General features: G+C 49.5%; 1 long non-coding RNA gene across 2 annotated transcripts; it reads left to right on the forward strand.

Annotated features, from left to right (window-relative positions):
* Window positions 1–2,726: 2,726 nt before the first annotated feature.
* LOC102395990 lies at window positions 2,727–19,500 on the forward strand. Of its 2 annotated transcripts, XR_006547952.1 has the most exons (6): window positions 2,727–3,339; window positions 3,534–3,566; window positions 8,126–8,294; window positions 13,588–13,778; window positions 17,155–17,355; window positions 18,154–19,500. It is a non-coding gene; the product is annotated as an uncharacterized LOC102395990 (long non-coding RNA). The 2 variants fall into 2 exon arrangements; XR_006547951.1 differs by lacking the exon at window positions 3,534–3,566.
* The last annotated feature ends 1,004 nt before the right edge of the window (window positions 19,501–20,504 follow it).

The following is a 20,504-nucleotide window of genomic DNA, read 5'->3' on the forward strand; positions in this document are numbered from 1 at the left end:
ACATGTGACACATTCATGCAGCGGAATAGCATTTGGCCACGAAAAGGAGAAAGAGCAGTGACCCAAGGCACCACATGGAGGAACCTTGGAAATGTCCCAGACAAAGAAGGATCACATGTGCACCAAATTTACCAGAACAGGTAAATCCAGGGAGGCCGAGAGCAGACTGGTGGTTGTTAGGGGCTAGAGGTAGGGGGACTGGAGAGAGGCTGGCCACGGTGCGGTTTTGTTTGGGGTGATGAACTTGTTTGGGAATTAGAAGGAGGTGTCTGTTGTGCACGGCTGTGAATGTCATCTACGCCATTGAGTTGTGTACTGAAAATGCTTAATTTTATGTTATGTGGATTTCACAGCAAAAAAACAAAATCCCAGTCAATGGCATTCTGGGTGCTATTTATGAGCTGGAAAAGGGGGCAGCATGGCCAGTGGCTTTGGGGTGGGTCCCACAGATTCTGGTGTCCCTGAGAGGCCCTGTCCCCTTCTCAACTCAAAGGCTGTCCCTCGCGTCTCCCAGGAGGAAAAGATTCTTCACCATGGAAAGAAGATTATTTCCAAGTGGATACGATTGACTCTGTAAATCACTTTCTTGAATGCAAGATAGTAAAGGGCAAAAGTTACTCCTTTCCTATTCTTTTAATTGCCTGGATCGATAGGCACAATTGATTTGAATGGAGAAACAGTCTCCAGGTAACGTTTAGGAAGAATCACTGAGACGGGGACGTGGCGAGTGACCCTCCGCGTCTCTCCGTGGGGATGCCTTTGGGGTTCCAGCCGGTGCAGGAGGCCCTGTGCTAAGAGTGAGTGAGGCCAGAGCTTCAAGGCCCTGCAGTCCTCTGGCCAGGTCCTGGATATTTCTGATGGGAGGTTGTGTGCCCTAAAACTACACTGGCCGTGGGGGCTTTGCTCTCCTGCTGGGGAGGAATCTCTGATCAGCAACCACCTCCTTGGAGTGCAGGGGCAGGCCCGGACCTTTAGCTGGGCGTCGTCAATCAGAAACTCCTCTGTAAGGAGGAGATGTCAGCTGACATGGCTTTCTGAAGGCCTCTCCTGTCACTGCGCCTGGGGATGCACGCCCTGCAGGGGACAGCTCACTCCCTTTGGGGCTCCATTTTGGACATCAGATTGGGTGGCATGAGGCAGGGACAATGTGCCATGGTCAGAGCAGTCCACGCCTGGGACTCCCTGCCTGCCTGAACATTTCTGTAACTCTTGGGAGGAACAGCTGGTCTCAGAAGAGAAGCCAGTTTCCAAGCCCAGTTCTCTGGGAGTGATATCAGAGGGAGGAAAAGGAAAAAAAACCCTGTGGACTCTTAATATCCTACGTCGGTGAGACAGCTCATCAATAAGATTGGGGGACAGGATTGATCTTTTACTTATAATGCAGAACATTCAATGGATGGCAAAAGTGCTTTTAAAGGGGGCCCACAGAACACTTTGAAAATATTAATTAGCGTGTTGCAGCATTCTGCATAGCATTTCATAGCGAAACTGCTCCAGGGGGTTGCTCAGGATGAATTATTAATAAGAAACCCTCTCCATCCTCCGTTTCCTTCCCACCCTGATTTTGTGGGTGTGGGTGCAGGTCGGGTGTCTGTTCCATCCATTTACTGCTCATTTCAGGCCAGGGCTGAGATCAGGGTGGCCCATGTTGGGGGCCCACAAGTCTGGAAACACAGACACATCCCAAGCACCAAGAACACTCCATGCAGGAGAAAGGCGTACATGGTGGCGTTGGTACTCTGTATGCCAACTAGAAACCAAATGGGTATGACTTTCAAGGGTGAGTTTACGTTTTCCTAAAAATTCAGCAGCTTCTTGGAATCATTGGAGAGAACTCAGGGGCCTTGCTTCTGCCGTCCTCTGAGCCCCCACCTGGCCTGTATCACCGGTGGGAGGAACCACCATCCCCTTCCCAGGGGATTGTCACTGTGCTAACTGAGCAACCACAAGGGTTCACTGAAGCTCACCAAAACCCAACGTCCCCTAAACAGCTTAGCAATTGATTCCAAGCTGAGCACAAAACCTACTTTTTTTTCCCCCCGTTCTCAGAAGCATAGATTTGTAGGAATATAAACATATTAGTAAGGGCATTTTGTTTTAAAATTTTAAACTAATTCAATCAAGGATCATAGAGATACTTATAGTTCTGCAAAATTGAACAATGAGGCTGGGGGGTTAATCTAGTTATCCCGGGCACTCCTTGCCTTGGAAGGAGGCCAGAGCGTGCGTGCAGAGGAATGCCTCCGCCAGTCCCCAGGTCTGCTTTTGTTCCTCCTCTCTGCGCTCCCCTCATTTCACACTTCACATTTATGGATTCCATATCTTTTTTCTTAAAAAAAAAAAAATGTGCAGATGTCCTCACTTGCTGGAAAACAGTTCAAAACTATGTCTGTAAATGATGGAGATTTTCGACCTGACGGCCATGTTAGAGAATCAGATGAAATGGTGAATTTTCCACTTTAATTCTGTTAGTGTTCACCGGTCTCAGGATATAAAAGCCATGGCCCTTCCAGTTTAAAAATGAATTAGTCACCTGGACTTCTTTGTTCAGTAGCTTTTATAGGAATGACTCTGGTCTACTGGGCCATACAAATGTGTATGCACCACCCCCCCACCATCCCCAGAAAGTTTGAGGTGTCGTATTGGACACATTTGTTTAACCCTCCGGGGAAAACCACAACCACAAGCTTAACTGGAATTTTCGTGTTGACAACTTCCTGCCACGGTGATGGGAGCTGGATCCTTAGGCATTGGCTACGCTTGGGCAGTGGGGATTGGGAGCAGATAGCCAGGCAAGGCTTTGGAGCCGCGGCAACAACACCTCTGCTTTTTAATGAAATGGAGAGGGGACACGTTTTCCTGAGGAAATCCTGCTCATGCCGTGGATGTTATGGGACCGTGTCCTCTGGAGCTGGCTCTGGAGCCAACTGATTAACATTTTAAGCATGTAGACGACCTCCTGGCCTTCGGAGATCAGTTTCTCTCTTGCCATCTTCCTTTGTCCATGTCTTTCCTTCTCAGGAAAAAAAAAGAGAGACTTCACTAAAGACCTCTCTAAAATTTCACATCCCCGATGCGATATGATTATTTTATTCACTTGGTTTCATCAGAATTAAGCCCAGATTGGAAAGAGAAAAATCAGCAAACAGGGAGGGTATTGCCTGACCCTCTCCCTTTATTGGGTTCTGCTTCTCGGAGAGGGTGGCACGGCCGTCCCGTGGGCAGAATCTGCTGTCAGTCTCCCTCGGCGCCAACTGAACACAGAGCCTGAAAGTGAAAGGAAATGAACCCGGAGATTCACGGCTGCCTTACCCACCTCCACGGACAAAGGAATTTGCAGTGAGCTCGTGTGTGTGTGTGTGTGTGTGTCAGAGGGGCCTGCTAGACGTTGCAAAGTTTTATTTTTATTTATTGTTTGGTGATGATTTAAACACCTTATGCTGCCAAAGCATAAGCAGAAAGAAGCCTGCTTGGCTTTTATCAGCTAAGAGAATTAAGGTTATTTTTTTTCCTTGACTTTTTTTTTTTTTTAGCAGCCCCAGTGCCTTGGCTGGATTCCAGTTCAGGTAATTACATTCTGTCTTCCTAAATTCCCTTGTAACTCCAATTGGGCAGGTTGCTCTCCACTCCCCTCCTAAAAGCGGATGTGCGGGGTGCCTGGCACCAAATGGGGTGGCATTCCTATAGTGGGTCCCAAGGTGTTCTGCTGCAAATGCGCTTCCAGAGGCTTCCGTGCGCAGGGCTCGTGTGCAAATGGAAGGAGTATTATTTATTGCTCTTTCCCGTTAGCAGCTGCCAACCCGAAACTACCTCTGAATGACATTTTAAATATGAAGGCCAGGGTCATTAGGACGATTAGACGCAAGGTCTGCTCTGCTCGCCTCTAGAATTATTGGGGGGACGGACACCGGGGTGGGCAGTGAAGGAAGGAAATGCGTCTTATCACGCAGAGTGCTTTGTGTTCCAATTTTCCACAAAATGGCTCTTGTTTGTTTGTGGTTGTTATTTGCTTTTTTGCTATCTCCTGATTAAAATTAAGGGGGATTATTGGGCTTCTTTGTTTTTATTTTTTTTTAGAATGAATGGAAATGAAAGTGTTTTTTATGTGTAGAACTAAAATGATATAGCTTTTAAAAAAAAGTCTGAGGTTCAATTCATTTTAAGTTAATTCTTCAAATATTTATTGAGTCCCTGCCATGTACCAGACCATGTCAAAGGACTCTCCTGGCTACATAAACCCTTGTTGTTTTTTAACATTTTCATTAATATTTATTTTATTAATAATTATGGATACAAATGTGTTTTTCAAAAACAGTGAAAGTAATTCCTATAAAATAGCATCTGTAGGGATAACTAAAGTATGAAATGACCAGCTTGTGTTTATTCGGCTTGTAATAACACCCTTTGTGAGTAGCTGATTTTGGTGAAGGTATATTTGCCAAAATGGACACCTGTCTTTGCCACAAATCAGAGGTTAGGATATGTCCTGAAGGATTAAAAAAAGAAAATCTGATGTATGGAAACCATTTTCATTTTCAGGATAAACGTGCGTGTAAAGGGATCCTTTTTCCAGTGGCCATTAGAGATTCAAGCTGCTGCCACGGGCCTATTGTCAGTTCTGCTCGTGTCATAATTCCTGCAAAACAAGGGTGTGGAGGTTTCACACACGGCGTTTCTGAAAGACCTGGGTTGGACGCTCTGGGGTGCACTTTGGCTCTGCGTCCTAGTCTGGGGTCTTTCCACACACTTGGAAACAGACACATTTCCCCAGGACTTTTAAGTTTTACTTCTGTTAGCTTTAATGTTCCTAACCCCGCGTCCTCTCTCTACTAAGTGTCGTAAATGGATGGCCCCACGCATTTAGGGGGACAGAGCAAAGCCACTCTCAGGGGCCCGGTGACCACGTCTGATGTTAGGTCTTATCACCCTGTGTTTAGATAATCATTTCTTTTTGCCCTTTTACCTCCCACCCCCCTCTTTACAAAGCATCGAGTCCAGGCAGATATTAAACAACTCAACTCAATCCTGCGATCTCCTCTGGGCTTGTAACTCTAGCGAGTTGCATTTTTTCCTAATTACAGGAAAAACAGCAAATTGGCAAACATCAGGAAGTGGGTACACCCCCTCTGATTTACAAGGAAGAGTGTAGGGTGACTCTATGGCTCAGGAATTCAGTGAAATAAATTTATGGTTAGAAAAATTCATGTTCTTAATGTGATGAAGGTCCTTTAACTTTTAACACGCTTCTCCAGTTAAGCTGCGCAGGACTCTCACGGAAATGGCTGTCTACGGCTGCTGCAAACTGATTTATCCCCAGATAATAGTCAGAGCTGCAGACCAAATTGTTGGAAAGAAACAGTTCTTTAATTTCGGCGTTTGGGGCTGTCTGTGTCTTGTTTATGCACATTCCCACTGTGTACATGAGCAGAGATTTGCGGTGGCCCAACTTTTCCGGGCAATCAGGGTGACTCCCCTCCAGGCCAGAGGGCCTGCCCTGCTGATAATCTGCACGCAGACACCCTGCTGAGCTGGGCGGCTCACACTGGATCCTTCCTTGGCATCGAAGAGTCAAGTGAGACATTTATCCATGTGTATGGCGCTACTAATTTGTATTTTGAAAATTATATTTGGAGGAGCCGCTGAAATCATTTGTGTTGTGCAAGTGATGAAATCTGCTCCATGTAAGATGTTTTCTGAGAAAGACAAGAGGCATCGTCCCAACCCCGACGTTATCTGGGCTTTGCTGGGACCTCCCTTCTGTCTCCAGAGGGAGCAAAGCCAGACACTAGTTACTGGAGAGAGCTATGGCTCCAAGCAGTGAGCATCCCCTCAGCACCTACTGTATGTGGAGTAGTGTGTCAGGCTCTGGAGACACTGGGGCCTGTGTCTCCTGGAGAGACTGGGGTGCATGAGATAGCACCAGCCCTGCCCCTTGGATTTACAGTCAGCTGAGCGACAGAAATGAAACAAGCAAAGGGATGCTTGCAGAAAGAATTGCCAGCTGTGCGGGCACAGGGAAAGAAGACATACAAGGAGTTGCAAGAGAGAAGCTGGGGGCCCTGGGAGCGGGTGACGGGAAGTCAGGCACTCAGCTCCCAGCCCTCTCTGCCAGGCTCCTAGGAGCATCTCCAGCTTCTCAGCAGCAGAAAGAAACTTGGGGAGGTGTTGTGGACAGGGTTGAATGGATGGCATCACCAACTCAGTGGACATGAGTTTGAGCAAATTCTGGGAGATGGTGAAGGACAGGGAAGCCTGGTGTGCTGTAGTCCGTAGGGTCACAGAGAGTTGGACACGACTGAGTGCCTGAACAATAACAGTGTGGACAGGGGGTCGAATCACAGGCTGGTCAGGGCACAAGGCTCAGCGGGGTTCCGCCCAGCCCGGAAGTCCATTCCCTGGGCCAGGCCGCTCTGTGTCGGTGTTGTCCCTGGAGGGAGCTGGGCATCTCTGCTCGGGCACAGTGTGGGGGCCCTAGGCTTCGTGCCAGAGCGTGCCTGCCCCCAGGGCCACTGCAGCTCGAGGCTGTTGCCCTCTCCTCTCTGATTTCTGCGCTCGGGTTCAGGGCTGTGCTCCTTCCATCTGTGTGTACCTGTCTGAGCCCATCCATCCCTGCTCGGCTCTGGTCCACCTAGCACTCTAGCCCCTGAATCCAAGATCTGATTTCTCATTTTTCTACAGCCTTGAGCCTGGATGTTTGGGTCTGACCTCTTTTTGGGTAGTTGAGGGTAGGGGCCCAGGGTGTAAGACATTTTCATCTTTTGTGACAGCGAAAATACTCACTGTATATTCATTTGCTTAAAAAAAAACTGAATGAAAATAACTGGAAAAAAATGTATACTTGAGTACTGTAATGGATATTAACTAGACTCACTGTGGTGATAATTTCACCGTATATACAGATATGGAGTATGCTGCTGCTGCTGCTAAGTTGCTTCAGTCGTGTCCAACTCTGTGCGACCCCATAGACGGAAGCTCACCAGGCTCCCCCGTCCCTGGGATTCTCCAGGCAAGAACACTGGAGTGGGTTGCCATTTCCTTCTCCAATGCATGAAAGGGAAAAGTGAAAAGTGAAAGTGAAGTCGCTCAGTCGTGTCCGACTCTTAGTGACCCCATGGACTGCAGCCCACCAGGCTCCTCCGTCCATGGGGTTTTCCAGGCAAGAGTACTGGACCGGGTGCCACTGCCTTCTCCGGGAGTATGCTATATACCTGAAACTAATACAGTGTTATATGTCAATTACATCTCAGTTAAAACAAGCAAAAAGCCCTTGATTTTTTTTTTTTTTGCTTTTGATAAAATTAAGACACAAAAAATTAAGATAAAAACTCAAGAGACAAGCAGACCTACAAGAATTAGGGTTATGGTTAGGGTTACAGTTAGAATTCCAATAACTTAGGAACAAGAAGAACCTGCCTCAGGTGACTCTCAAATCCTTATCCCTCCTTCTGCCCTCCCTTCCCTCCTTTTCACCAAGCTTTTTTTTTTTTAATTCTGATTGTTTTTCTTTTTAAATTTTATTTTATTTAACTTTACAGTATTGTATTGGTTTTGCCATATATCAAAATGAATCTGCCACAGGTATACATGTGTTCCCCATCCTGAACCCTCCTCCCTCCTCCCTCCCCATTCCATCCCTCTGGGTCGTCCCAGTGCACCAGCCCCAAGCATCCAGTATCATGCATCGAACCTGGACTGGCGACTCATTTCATATATGATATTATACATATTTAAATGCTATTCTCCCAAGTCATCCCACCCTCTCCCTCTCCCACAGAGTCCAAAAGACTGTTCTATACATCAGTGTCTCTTTTGCTGTCTCGTATACAGGGTTATTGTTACCATCTTTCTAAATTCCATATATATATGCGTTAGTATACTGTATTGGTGTTTTTCTTTCTGGCTTACTTCACTCTGTATAATAGGCTCCAGTTTCATCCACCTCATTAGAACTAATTCAAATGTATTCTTTTTAATGGCTGAGTAATACTCCATTCTGTATATGTACCACAGCTTTCTTATCCATTCATCTGATGATGAACATCTAGGTTGCTTCCATGTCCTGGCTATTATAAACAGTGCTGCGATGAACACTGGGGTACACGTGTCTCTTTCAATTCTTCACCAGGCATCTTTTGAATACCTGCCTGACCCTGCTGAGATGCTGCCAGGCCCTGGTGATGCTGTGATGAAGGCAACGTGGCTCCTCTGTCTTTAGAAGCACAACCCTGGCGCGTGAGACAGCTACGTACACGCCAGCCCCAGGAGAAGCCTCACCGACACATACCTGTGCACAGGTGAGCTGCTGGTACAGCTTTCTGTGGGAGTGCAGAAAGAAAAGCAGACTGGAAGCATCTGGGAAAGCCTCCCCAGCAGGAGTAGTAACCTGATGTAGGCCTTAAAGACTGAGAAGAATTTTTCTAGAAGGAGCCCTGGGGAGAAGGGTACTTCATGGCAGAGATGGTGGTCTGAATGAATGCAGAGAGAGGGCCTGGGACAGGTGGGAAGGGAAAAGAATCTGCCTGGGCCTCCCAGGGTGATCTGTGAAGCAGCCTGTATTGCTGAATCTTTCTGGAAGGTTTCCAGAACCTTCAACATTTAGCTGTCCTTTCTACCATTCCTGCCACGGGCCTGCTTCTGCTGCTGGCTCCATGAATACTCTATAAACAAAGGTCAAGGCACTTAGTGGGCTTCAGGGTCTTGCTCACCAAGTGCCCATGACCTAGTTGAAGGCAAGGGTGCCTTGGAGCAAGCCACTCTGGGGGGACCCATCACTGCCAGGTACGGGTAGGTGGCCCTGGATCGGGGACCTCTGAGTCAGGCTGCCCCCATCAGGGAGCACTGTGGGGACTCAGCCATCTGCTCAACAACGGTCCGTGGGGCCCCGAAGGACAGTCATGGAAGCATGGCCACCTTGTCATCTTGAGTAAATGTGTGCCTAAAAGAGAAAACACGGACTCCATCACTGATGTTTGCTCCGCTTTTTATTATTCAGTGTAGTTAGCTTGGGGTTTTTGAGGAGAACTGTGAAAGAATTTGCTTGACATCCAAGAAAAAATTATTTTCACCTTAGTTCACTTTCATACCCAAACTCACATGAATTACTATTTCTGTGATACACTGAGCTGTTTTTCATTGTTCTTCCCTTCTTAACATCTAGAGGTCCACGAGCCTGAGGTCCACGAGCTGGGCTTCCAGACCATGGCCCTGCACCGCTTACCGCTCTGTTCTTCCCTGCCTGGCAAACCTAATATGCTGGACACCTTTCCACTGTGCCCAGCTGGAGGCTTTTATTGGTTGGAGGCCCTCATTTCTTTATCCAGAAAATTTTCACTGAGGCTTAGGATGTGCTAAGCAAACAGGGCCCCTCATTTCTGTCTTCATGAAATGATGAGTCCAGTGGGAGAGAGAGAAAGTCCCACTAATCACTGCAGGAACCGGCCAGACACCATGTGGGTTCTGAGAGCCACATAACGACCAAACACAGCTGAGCCACAAGATAATGCCTGCTGGGTGCTAGGGTCAGGGGACCCAAGCATGATGCCTGTGGAATGTACATGGCATCAAAGGCAGAGAAAGGAGGGGAAAATGGCGTTTCCAGCAGAGGCCATGGGGCAGAGGCAGGGACGGGTGAGAGCTGGACTGAACCTAGTGTGGCCAAGGTCAGGTTAGGAGGCTGAACCCTCAGACAGGGCTCAGAAGTTGGCTTTGGCCAGATTGGAGGGCCCCAGTGCCATGCTGGGGGCGTGGCCCTATTGATATGACCAGATCTTTATTTATCCCCCAGGATGGAGAAAGAAAGTAAGAGGTAGGAAACGGAGCCATCGGGGCTCTGAGAAGAGGGTCACAGGAGGGATCTTTGGTTTAGGGATGCATAAAAACATATAAGGGGGAGAAACAGGCCAAGGAGTCCAGACCAGGCCCCACACTGTGTACCGCTCTGTTCAACCCTGCCTGGTGCCTACACTGCGGGCAGGCGGCCGTCCAACCACCCCCTCCCCAGATGGTTGTAGGTTTGCCCCTGTGCACAGATCCCGAGGCTACAGAGATGCAGGGTCTACCTGCTGCAGAAAGAGCAAGTAGGCGGGTGAGGAAGGTCCACGGCTGTGGGGCGTTCGAGGTGCTGTGAAACTCACAGGGGTGGGGACCATAAGGGTTTAAGCCTAGCTTGGCGGGCAGGACAGAGACTGGCTTAGAGGGAAGAGGAGGACCTTCAGGGCGGGGAGCCTCAGACCGTGAAGAGGACTGCTCATCTCGGAAACGGTTCATACAGGGGAGGGAGATAATAAAGAAAGATTTGTTGGGGCAGCTGCATGTGGGGCTTTGACGACCAGTGATAAGTCTGGCTGGGCAGTTACTGCAGGCCTCTGAGCAGCGCAGGCTCTGGGGACAGGAGGCCTGGGAAGACACAGGGCCCAGGAGACTTGCCTGTGGGCAGCTCCCTTCCTGGGCTGGTGGACAGAAGCCCTCAGGAGCAGTCATGTCCTGCTTCAGGATTTGCCCTTTGCTGACAGGGGTCTGCTGATGGTGCTTGTCTGTTCTGTCTGTTGGGTGGGTCAAGCGTGGGTGGGATTCTCTTAGGTGCTCATGGGGCTGTGGGGGTCTTGTTTGTGCCAGTCTGTTCTGTGCTGGGGCTTCCCTGGTGGCTCAGGGGTAATCTACATGCCAAGCAGGAGGCGCGGGTTTGATCCCTGGGTTGGGCACATCCTCTGGAGAAGGCAATGGCTACCCATTCCAGTATTCTTGCCTGGGAAATTCCATGGACAGAGGAGCTACAGGCTATGGGGTTGTAAAAGAGTTGGACATGACTGAGCGACTTAGCACACAGGCACGTTCTGTGCTGGGGATACCCAAAGGGGAACTGACTTGTCTGCTGGCCCTGAGGGTCCTGGTTCTGCTTCTGGCCACTTAGCACTCACTGAGCATTTGCTTTGTGGCTGAACCGATGCAGGCACTGGGGAGTCAGAGACAAGGTACCCTGCCTGGGCCCTGGGGACTCCCTGCCCAGCAGGACACACGGGCGGAGAGGCTTCACAAGGGTGCTTGGCCCAGTCTGAGGAGGGGTACCTCAGGGTCCCTGACTTGTCTGGAAGCCGAGGGCTGGGCCCCAGGGCCCCCTCTTGCGGGCATGCTGCAGTGGCCCTTTTGGACTTAGACTGCGGCTGGTGGACCTGACCAGCCGTGACATAAAGCGAGGGGGTCTCTCCAACCTTTCGGATGGGCTTCTTAAAGGACGTTAACAGCTGCTTACGGAGCCTGGGCAAGTCCCCTAGCAGTTTGTGCCAGGGTCATGGTCCCACAGAGGAGCGCACACCAGTCTACCTCTAACATGGGGTGACCTTTCTCCTCCATGGTACTCCGAGGAGCCCCCCGGCCAGGGCAGGGAATGGAGTGGGGGTGATGCAGGGCCTCCAGGGACAGGCGTGGAAGCCGGAGAGACCCTGCCCTCCTACCCATCCTCTAGAGCTTTCCAGGCTCTCTCCTGCTCCAGTGGCTTTGCAGAAGGGAGAGCAGAGAAGAAAACATGCCTCCAAGGGCAGCATTAGGTGATCAGAACCCCAGAGAACATAAGAACAGTCAGAATTCATCCAGGAAAAGAGATGACATTGGACTGACCTTTGTATCTGGACAAGAGACATAATTACCAGGAAGGCTGGTAACAAAAGGAGCCTGGAAGGAATAGAAGTAAGAAGGGACAGCTTGACTGGTCAGCACCCTCCAAAGGGCAGGCGCCCCCCCCCTGCCCCCCGCAGGCTGAATGACACTCACCGTGTACTTTAAGGAATGCACGTAGCGGGAGAGGTGAAATCAATAGCCTCAGCCCACCATGCTGACTGTGGTCCCCGAGACCGCTAAGCATTTGAAATATTCCTGGACTACAAGAGCAGAAGTAGCTGAATGCAGAGAAGACCTCCTCATGGAGCGATCTTCCGAGTGAGCGACCCCGTGGCTTGGTCTTATGAGCAGGTCAATCTTTCAAAGCCTTCTGAATTTGCTGAATCCACTCAAGTTTACTATTCTTCATTATCAGCATCGCGACGAATGTCTGCCTCCTGGACACTTCGGGGTCATCAAACCTGTGCTGTAGGATGTTCGGACACAGGTAGCACTGTCCTTTCAAACGGGGACAATAAGGAAAGGAGCATCTGTTTCTTATTGATCAGGATTTCTGAACTAAGGCATAGAGAGCTCTAATCATGGCCTAGGAATTGAATTTATTTTTGAAAATACCAAATATCACCAAACAACTCCAGCAGGGGTAGAACAATGGAGAATTCAGTTTGCAAACATGTGGCTGAAATGATACATTTTATTTTTCTCTTTTTTTTTAAATTTATTTTTAATTGGAGGATAATTGCTTTAAGATATTGTGTTGGGTTCTGCCGCACATAAACATGAATCAGCCACAGGTATATGGATGTCCCCTCCCTGTCTAGCCTCCTTCCCACCTCCCACCCCATCCTACCCCTTTAGATTGTCAGAGAGCTGAAATGATACACTTTAAATGAAAGAAACTTTCACCACACATAGCATGTAGCGGGTGGTTATTTGTGCAGACAAAAGGGAAGGATACTCTTGGCCCTGGAGTTTGCTTTGCCAAATTCTGGGCCCCTTCCTGTGGTGAGTTAATTTCCAGGCTCTGCCAACACCTCACCTGCACCCAGCCAGCCTCTCCTCCCCTGACTGTTTCCCAGGGTATGGGTGACCTGGACGTGCCATGGCCTCAGGGCCCCGGGAGGACATTGTAGTTTGAAGGCATCTCAGTGGGGCTCTCTTCCAGAGCGCTCCGGCCTCTCTCGGTCTGAAGAGGAGGCTGCCTCCTGGGCTCTCCAGACTTTATGCTAAGTAGCTCCCACTCATCCATGTAAACACGGGCGTCCTGGCGTTTCCAACAGGCCTTATGTAAAGTGATAAATTGCCCCTAGAAAGGATCGACCAGCACGTGGGCCTTAATTGTCTCCTGGCACCAGGGGTTCCTAGAGCCCTTGAAGATGAGTTTGCAGCTCCTGCAGACCACGGAGGCGGCGGCATCCCTCCTTGCCCGCTCCCATCCCCGCTCAGGCCACGCAGGGTGCACCCCCGGGTCGCGCCCCTGGGGATGCCCGGCGGCCAAGCCACCACCCCTGAGCGTGCACGCGCGCCCACCCGCCTTCGCCATCACGGTCGGGGTCGGGGAGCGCGTGCTTGCATCGGTTAATTAGAAGCCGGAGTCGATGGAGCCCCCGCCCGCCGGCCTGCGCTCTGCCCGCCAGGGGCGCCCTCCCTGCCGCCCGCCGGCCCTTTGATCGCCCGCGGCCCGCGGCCCGAAGCCCGCTCTGCGGCGCGCAGGTGGCGGCAGCGGGGCGCGGCGCGCTCGGGCGCTCGGGTCCCCCGGCCGCGGCGCGCTCCCCGCCACGCCGCACATCAAGGCCCGGCCGGCCGGCGGGCGCCTTCATTAGCAGCCTGAAATTATAATATTATGTTAAAGAACAAAGCTGCTCCCCGGAAAAATATGTGCTGCATATCTGACAAAGATAAATTGGATTATTCAAAATATTCTTGATGAAATGTTACATTTTGCAACTAATTATCAATCTGTTTTATCTGCAGACCAGCTGGGCATTTTTGTGCATGCAAGACCTGCCTTTCCAATGATCTTAAGATGTCACTGCAGCGTTTACATCTTTTATTTCAAGATTTAAATAACTAGGAAGTAGCTAATGTAATTCACTGCTGAGAAGAAAGAGGAGCTTCTTGATTCCTTTCCAAAGCCATCTCCTTCTAATGAACTTCTTTGGACTGTGAGTAATGAGGCTTTATTCAAATAATGTTTAAGGAAGCCTCTGTCAGTGTAATTTCTAAAAAAAAAAAAAAAAAAGGACCAATGTTTAATACATTTAAAACATCTCAATTCATAGGATATTAGGTCATGGAAGCCCACAGTAGCCCTTGCCAATGAGATGTTCCTCTGGTGTAGCTCTGAACCTGGCCTGGCCAAGCCCTCAGATGGCCTCACAAATCCAATGACTTGGCCCACTTTTTATCTGATGTTTTGCTGGAGCTGAGATGTTTAAGATACTCTGGGTTGATATAAATCCTGACCATTAGGAAGATTCAGCTTTCGGCTCCCGTCTGCCCATGAAAATCTCTCTCCTGTTCTGATCTATCTGGGGGATTGTGTCAATGTAGTTTTCTTGTTTTGTGAGTATTTTATGGCTGGAGGCAGCAGAAAAACAGACTCTGATGGCTTCTAGGCCCTTCACACTTTCCTGGAGGGTAGAGAGTGGCCACAAGATGCACTCTGTCTGTATGCTTAGCCGTCCGCCCACCTGTCTCCATGTGGTGAATGCATTCTCCATTCAGGCTGAATAGACGCACTGGAACCTACCGTGTATCAACACTCAGAAGTGCTTTCCAACCTGCTCTAGGCTTTCTTTTTGTTAGAGAGAAATACAGGCTTCTCAGCTGGCACTAGTGGTAAAGAATCTGCCTGCCAAGGCCGGAGACAAGAGACATAGGTTCGATCTCTGGGTCAGGAAGATCCCCTGGAGGAGGGCATGGCAACCTACTCCAGTATTCTTGCCAGAAAAATCCTGTGGACAGAGGAGCCTGGCGAGCTACCACTCATGGGGTCGTAAGGAGGTGGACACAACTGAGCACGCACGCATCATTCATCATTCACAGAGAAATACAAGAATATTCTCCTTGCTGAACAAACTTCACTCCTTCAGTCTCAGTAGATACTCCACAGCCCGAGATGGAGGAAGCGGTGGGGGGGGGGGGGCTTCACTCCCATTGCACAGGTGAGAACACTGAGGCACAAGGAAAGAGATGATGTGATTTCCTCAAAGACACCCTGAGAGCCGGGCTTCCCAGATGGCACTAGTCGCGGAGAAGTCACTCCTGCCAGTGCAGGAGATATGAGAGACGCAGGTTCGATCCCTGGGTCAGAAGATCCCCTGGAGGAGGGCGTGGCAACTCACTCCAGTATTCTTGCCTGGAGAATCCCATGGACAGAGGAGCCTGGTGGGCTTCAGCCCATGGGGTCACGAAGAGTCGGACACGACTGAGCGGCTGAGCACGCACAGCAGGCAACCTGAGAGCGGTGAAGGCGGGGCTGCAAGCCTCTCCAGGCTCCCAGCGCATCCTCTACGCGCTCCACTTAGATGATGAAAGATGAACTTGTAGCTGATGGGAGGAACATGTGGGAAGCTTCAGGATGTGGGTTCCCCTTCTCAGCTGAGAGGTCCTCAAAGTGGTTATGAGGGAGCACGCCAAGGAAAATCAAGCAGCCATTTTCCCACTGAAATGACAGAACATACATCCTTCTTGCTTTTCTAATTGATTGCATTCTGACTGCTTCTCCATAAAATGATCCCCAGACAGGTTCTCAGAGCTGTCACTGAGCCATTTGAAATTTCGCATGAAGCACGTTTATGTGTGCGTTTCTGTATCTATCTATATAACTCTTTTCCCCCTTATTTGGCTTGGTTAGAAAATGTCTTTTGTTCAGATTGCAAAAGAAAATTACACCTGATCTGCTTTCTGCCCGATTTGACTCCAGGGTTTTATCTTTTGGCATTCCTGTATCAAGGGTCAAATTACAGTGCTCAGAACAGAAATGTTTTGCAGAAACACTGATGGGACCGTCCTAAGACTATGCTCTCTGGTGAGAGTCTCATATTCTGTTTTTATTTACTTATTTTTTTTAACTTTTTTCCCGTGATAAGTTAATTAATTTTTGTTGGAGTGTAGTTGATTTCCACTGTAGTGTTAGTTTCAGATGTGCAACGACGTGAATCAGTGCTGCAGATTCACGTATCCACTCCTTTTAGACTCGTTTCCCATATAGGTTACTGCAGTGTTGCGTAGAGTCCCCTGTGCTGCACAGTAAGTCCTTCTTAGTTATCTGTTTTATGTATAGAAGTGTTTACATGTCAATCCCAATCTTCCAATGTATCCCTCCCCCTCGCTTACCCCCTGGAAACCCTAAGTTTGTTTTCTATGTCTGACTCTATTTCTGTTTTGTTAGTAAGTTCACTTGTATCCTTTTGTTAGATTCCAGATACAAACGGTATCACACGATATTTGTCTTTCTCTGTCTGCCTTACTTCACTCAGTGTGATCACCGCTAGGTCCATCCATGTTGCTCCAAATGGTTTTATCTTCTTTTTTTAAGATGCTAATTTCTTGCCTTACGCTTCTTATTTGAGAGTCCATGGCTGTGTCAGAAGTGAAGGTGCAAGTGTCCCTTGGAGCTCATAGGAGACTCTACTGGCCGTTGGCTTTTCCCAAGTCGTCTCCTTGGTCTTTTGCCTAGAGTGATTGAGGGGCTGTCATTTCATGTTGTCAACCTCCTCCCAAACTCCAAAATCCTCTGAATGGAGAGTGAGATCTCTCTGTCACAGCACAGAGATGACTATAGGGCACCAAATATTCGGTGTTGTTTTTTTTCCTAAAATAATTTCTAATTATATGTAGAAAGACAAAATATCAGGGCTTCCCTGATGGCTCAGTGGGTAAAGAATGTGCCTGCAATGAAGGAGACACCGGAGACACTAGTTTGATCCCTGGGTAAGGAAGATCCCTTGGAGAAGGAAATGGCAACCCACTCCAGTATTCTTGCCTGGGAAATCCCATGGACGGAGGAGCCTGGCGGGCTACAGTTCAAGGGGTCGCAAAGAGTCGGACAAGACCAAGCAATTAAGCACAGGAAGACAAAGCAGATTCTCTTCTCTCTTCTATAGAAGAGTCACTGTGTGTGTGCAGATCATTTAGCCATCTTCACAGTATGTGGTGTAAGAAAATGTTGGAACTCTCCTAGAAAAGTGTGCTGTGCTTTGCTTGGTCACCCCAAGCTGCTCACGCCTCACCTGTGGGTAGTGTGTGGCTGGGCCCACAGCGGTAGTTTGAAGGGTCCTTTAAAGCATCAAGAGCAGGTATCCACAAAGCTTTTCTGTAACGGGCCAGATGATGAGTGTTTCCGGTTTGCAGGCCATCCCCTCTCTGTCTCAGCTACTCCATTCTGCCACCGAGGCTCTGAGGCAGCTGCAGACAATTTGTAAATGAACGAGTGTGGCCCTGTTCCAATAAAACTTTATTTATGGGCACTGAAATGTGAATTTCAGATAATTTTCATGTGTCATGAAATATTATTCATCTTTTGATTTTTTTCAGCCATTTACAAATGTAATAACCATTCTTAGTTTGTGGGCCGTACAAAAGCAGACAGTGCCCAGATGTGGCCCGCAGGCTGCAGCTTGGCCCCTCTGCTTTGGAACTGAACCAGGAAACTTCCAGCCGCTCTGACTCTCCTGCTGCTCTTGTAGGAATGAAGGAGGGATGCCTTCTTGATCCACTGGATCTACTCACATAATAGTAGGTCCTCTCTTAGCCCCCCAGCCCAGTTTTATTGAGCTATAATTTGACATTTAATATTGTGTAAGTTTGAGGCGGACGATGGAAGGGCATGATTGTGTATTCCTTGCAAGGTAATCACCAGGGTAAGTCTAGGGGACATACCTCAACTCACAGAGTTACATGTCCTTTTTCTTGTGATGAGAATTTTTAAGATGTATCTTATCACTCAAAGGGAGGGGATTATATAAGATATCTGTTAGGAGGATTCCATGGAGTAGTTTGATTTACATGGTTTCAGTTAGTGAGAAAACTCTCAGAAGTGAGAAGGTTAGATGAATTCTGGAAGAGGCTAAGGAACAAGTGATTTGGACCAACCAGTCTGTGCAGCTGCCGCAAGGACTGTGATTAGATGGAGGTGGGGGAGGGGAGTGGGGGGTGGGGGAGGGGAGGTGAAGGGGGAGGGGAGGTGAAGGGGGAGGGGAGGTGAAGGGGGAGGGGAGTGGGGGGTGGGGGAGGGGAGGTGAAGGGGGAGGGGAGGTGAAGGGGGAGGGGAGGTGAAGGGGGAGGGGAGTGGGGGGTGGGGGAGGGGAGGTGAAGGGGGAGGGGAGTGGGGGGTGGGGGAGGGGAGGTGAAGGGGGAGGGGAAGTGAAGGGGGATGGGGGCAGAGGTGGTCAGGTAGTTGGGGGGCCCTTCTGAGGATTCTGTCCAGGCCCAGGAGTTAAGGAGCAGACTGGGAGCTGCCAGCTGGCCCTTCGCAAGCATCTTGTAGTCCCAAGTTTTCTATAAAACTGCACACTTTTCCTCTCTATTCCACAGATATGTACAGAGCCCATACTGGGTGCCAGGTCCGTGTGGGAAGCCCTGTGGGGCAGCTTCCTGTGGCTGCTGTCACAGCCTGCGGTCCAGTCTCTGAGCTCCTGGTGATGCTGGTGAGCTTTGGCTCACAGCCGCATCCCTCCAGCCTCCATCTCCCTCTTCCCATGGGACTCTCCCTGCCTGCATCTCCCTGCCCAGATTCTCCTCTTCTGGTGAGCGAGGCCGTTGCTGGAGCAGGGCCCAGCCTACTCCTGGAGGACCCCCTCACAGCCTGATGACATCTGCAAGGACTCTGTTTCCCAAGAAGATCACATTCTCAGGTCCCAGGGGACTTGAACATTTTTGGGGGGGTGATGCAATTCAACTGGCATGATGCAGAAAGCAGAGTAAACAGAGGTTAGAATTGGGGCCCAAGTGGCAGCTGTCCCTTTACCGTGTGACTTCAGTGGCTGACGATTGGCCCTGATCCTTCCTGGCAGCAAAACGCAGTCGTGGTGTTGACGGCTGTGGTTGGGTCTCCAGAAGTATCATCCCCACAGGATCCCGAGTGAATCTCACACAGGTTAGTAAAGGTTTCTTTGGGGATTTGCCTTGCTCACTCAGGGAACAACTTCACAGCCTGAGGCCCTTCTTGCCACACACTCCATGGACTCTTCTCTGGACCCTCTGCCATGTAGCTGCTCCACCTGCTTCTCTTGGGGATTTCTCTTGGGAAGTAGGATTCCTGGCTCCTTAATCAGGGCTTCCCTGGTGGCACTAGTGGTAAAGAGCCTGCCTGCCAATGCAGGAGATGTAAGAGGTGTGGGTTCGATCCCTGGGTAGGGAAGATCCCCTGGAGGAGGAAATGGCAACCCACTGCAGTATTTTGCTTCGAAAATCCCATGGACAGAGGAAACCGGCGGGCTTCAGTCCATGGGATTGCAATCAGCTCCTTAATCAGCTTGACCCCAGTTCCTGTCCCCAAAGCTTGCAGATGCACTCAGCACTCAGCATAAGGAAGGGCCCCCCCAGTGCCGGGACCCCACCCTCATGCACAGCTTTGCATCCTTTTGTTACGCGAGCTTGCTTTCTGCCCCAAGTGAGCTACCAGGGTATTTCTTCTGTATGAGCACCCTTCCTTTTATTATGCTTCACTTTATTGCACTTTACAGATATTGCGATTTTTGCAAATTGAAGGTTTGTGGCCATCCTGCATTGAGCACATCTATTTGGTACCATTTTTCCAGCAGCATTTGCTCACTTTGTGTCTGTATCATATATTGGTAATTCTCACAATATGTTCAACCCTCCACCAGCAGAAAGATTACAATTTGATGAAGACTCAGATAATGTTTAGCATTTTTAGCAATAAAGGGTTTTTAAAGTAAGGTTTGAATGTTGTTTTTTAGACATAATGCTATTGCACACTTAACAGACAGCAGTATAGGGTAAAGGGAATGTTTATATGCACTGGGAAATCAAAAGAATTTTGGTGTGACTCTCTGTATTGCAATATTCGGTTTGTTGTAATGGTCTGGAACCAAACCTGCAGTATCTCTGAGGTGAGCCTGTAAGAGCATTGTCCCTAGGAGGAATTTTGGTGAATGAAATGACCTTCAGCCCCTTTCCAGCCTCCTTGATAATGGGGTGAACACAGGAAGCGCATCCAGCTCAGGCGTGGAAACCAGAAGTCACCCGAGGGACAGGCAGAAGGCCCAGGTGATGACGGCCAGGTGAGGTGAGGGGGGAGAGCGTGTGTCAAGTGAACCTGTGCTGGGGACTGAACAGCTGTGAGGCTCGGAGGGCTCTCCTGGGAGGAGTGATGCCGGGCGGCTCAGAGCTGCCAGCTCACCCTGGATGCTGAGACTCAGGCGAGGAGGAGGGACTGTCCCTGAGCCTCAGGGACTCCGGCCAAGGGCCAATGAGAGGAGGTGATTCCACTCCAGTGTATTTCTAAACACCTCCTATGGTCTGCCGCATCCTCAGCCCTGTGTGTGTGTGTGTGTGTGTATGCACACGCGTGTGTGTGCTCAGCTTTGCATCAGTCGTGTCTGACCCTTTGCCACCCCTTGTAGCCCGCCAGGCTCCTCTGTCCATGGGATTCTCCAGGCAAGAATACTGGAGTGGGTAGCCTTTCTCTTCTCCAGGGGATCTTCCCAACCTGGGTCTCCTGCATTGCAGGCAGATTCTTTACCATCTGAGTCACCAGGGAAGCCCCATCCTTAACTCTAAATTGCACTAGATTTCCTGCCCTTTGAAATTTAACTTTGTTCAAGCTTTGACCCCTATCCATGCAACCAGTCTCAGAATTTTGGGCTCATCCTGTTCCCTGAACCACCTCTAAGTTAGAGCCTGTGAGTTCAGGTGCTGGA

Source organism: Bubalus bubalis, chromosome 23 (assembly GCF_019923935.1).
Source record: "Bubalus bubalis isolate 160015118507 breed Murrah chromosome 23, NDDB_SH_1, whole genome shotgun sequence".
NCBI classification, from domain to species: domain Eukaryota; kingdom Metazoa; phylum Chordata; class Mammalia; order Artiodactyla; family Bovidae; genus Bubalus; species Bubalus bubalis.